Source organism: Microtus oregoni, unplaced genomic scaffold (genome assembly GCF_018167655.1).
Source record: "Microtus oregoni isolate MIOR12 unplaced genomic scaffold, Mior012 000000F_ref0000247, whole genome shotgun sequence".
Lineage (NCBI taxonomy): Eukaryota > Metazoa > Chordata > Mammalia > Rodentia > Cricetidae > Microtus > Microtus oregoni.
The window spans coordinates 35,401,218-35,403,902 of NW_024543059.1; positions in this window are offsets into that span (position 1 = coordinate 35,401,218).

The following is a 2,685-nucleotide window of genomic DNA, read 5'->3' on the forward strand; positions in this document are numbered from 1 at the left end:
GACAGTGAGTAGGGAGGGACAGATGATTCAGTAGCTCTGGTGGAAATCACCTAGGTTACTGCAGGTTTTTTTTTCTTTCTTCCTCCAATCAGAGGCAAACACAGCAAATAAAAATTTCCTCAGCTGGGCATTTTAGCAGTCAGGCTCCTGGCTAGAGTCCAGCTATCAGCTGGTAGCTGCTCTAGTCATAGCCTGACAGTAAAGTGCTCCAGAGAAGGAAGCCTGCTGCTGACATCTGTGAGAGGCAGAGACGGTGGAGACTTAGCACAGACAGGAAAGTGCTGTGATATCTCCTACCTTTGCCCTCAGCCACCTGCTCCTGTTTACTGTGCAGAGAATGTTAGTATTATTATTAGATTCCATAACCATGCACACAAACTGTTTACCCAAACACAGCTGTCACAAAATACAGAGTAAGAATATATACTAAGGATAGAGTATTGATTTTAGAGAAATTCTTAAAATTCTTGTGAAGAAAATGTAGTGAATTGTTTAAGATGTCCTTTTTCACACATTAATACTGAAAGAATTATGAGAAGAATGAGTATAAACTGACTGAGACCACAATCAATGCCAAATGCATGCAGACATGGGTGGAGCCACAAAGAAAACCTTAAAAGCAAATATACAGTTATTCAGTTTATGTATGCATTATCAATATTTCTTTCTAAATTAATACCTCATATTATTTTTTTTATTTTCATGACATTCTTGCATGCAGTTTGGAAATTGAAAAATGTTCAGAGCAGGGTTTGACAGTTCTTTGTTTCCACTAACAATACAAGCATCTCATTCAGGACACACAATCATATTTATATGTGTGAGGTACAAATGTATATACATACATAAATATACATATACATATTAATAAAAATGTGTATAGTTGTATAGACAGAGAGAATTTAAAAGTATATGAAGAGAGCTAACAGTCAAGCATATAATCATTTAAGTTGGGGAAGTTTACTTGGCAAATCAGAAAATAAGAGCAACAAGAGTGATTGTCAGCCACGAAACACAAAAGAAGGCTCTAGTCTGTCAGGTAGGTGGCCAGGTACTGTGCCCTTGCAGCCAAATACAGGATGAAGCGCTATTTGCCAGAAGTTGTTCTTTTTCAATATATCAATTGGAGTCACAGCTCAGGGTAAGTGGCAATTTCTCCTCTCATTCACTTTCAATTTCACTTCTTCTGCTGCAGCACACACTTAGGTGAGAGTAAAAAAAAAAATAATAAGCATCTAAGACAGAGATCTCCAAGGATACTGCAGCATTTGCATTGCTCTGTTCATTGGTCCTAATTTCCTGCTCATTTTGAATGCACATACTCCTTCAATCAGAGCCCATGAGTGCTAATAAAAGCGTCAGCATTGTGGGTTCTTTCCCATTGAGCACTGGCTGTAGTCCAGGTCTCACAGTAGGACGTGGTATAACCAAAGCCCGGATGTACAATTGCCCAGATTAGACAGACAGCTCCTCAGTTTTGCAGGAGTCACAGCTGTGGAAAGAAGCAAAGGCAGGGATTGTTTGATTCTCACCATTATAGCTCCGAATCACCTGATTCTGTGTCCTGTGCAGCAAGTAGGATTCTGGTTTGGAAGGTACTGCTTCTTTGTCAAGATGTGATTTTTTTCTTAATTTCTATAGTCTCACTTTATTATGAAACTTATTTATGAGCATGATGTGGCTATGTAAAATCAAATTGTATATTGTGGAACAACAAATCATATTTTATGAACAAACAAGAAATGTCTGAGAGTTTGGAAGTACTATGACTATTTTCTTTTAAAAGTAATGCATCAGATTATTGCTTAATCATCAGGACACTTTGCATAGAGTATGCAAACAGGGGACTTTCAGAGAATGGAAAAAATAACATTTTTTTAATTACAAACAATTGTGTCATTTCAGACACTCTTATATACTGGATAACTGATAAAACATAAGCATTTGATCATACGCGGGGACTCAGAAAAAGCCTAACACAAAATGACAGCACAAAGAAGGAATTGACAGCAAAGATTCATAATCACTCACCTATAGTCAGAAATTGCAGCTTTCAAGTACATAGCCTGGATGGAGACAATGGTAGTCAGATAAAGGATCAGACCTTACTGGCCACAGGTGTTTTGTTTTGTTTTCTTGATATTTGAGTCTGAACCCAGGGGAATCAGATTTTTTGCTTCACATCCAATTTCAAATTCTCAGCTTCAGCTGCAAAATAACTTCTGTTCAGGACAGGAATAAATCAGCAGCTCTGACGGAGATGGCCATGATTACCACAGTATTTGCCTTATTTGCTGAAACTGAGATCACTCTCCTCATTGGTCCTAAATTCATGCTCAATTTGAATGTCCAAATTCCTTCACTCAGAGCCCAGGAGTGCTCATAAAAGTGTCACAAGTGCAAGTTCTTTCCAGTGGGGCTCTGCTATAGTCCAGGTCTCAGTAGGACCTGGGTATAAACAGAGACCCACTGATCAAGCACCCAGACTGGGCAGAATGCTCCTCAGATATTCAGAAGTCTTAGCAGGTAACATGAAGAAAGGCAGGGATTGCCTGATTCCTAGCATTATAGCTCCATATCACCTGATCCTGAGTCCTATGCAGCAAGTAGGATCCTGCTTCCAAAGGTACTGCTTCTCTTTGTAGATGTGATATTTTTTTCTAAATTTCAATATTCTAACTTTAA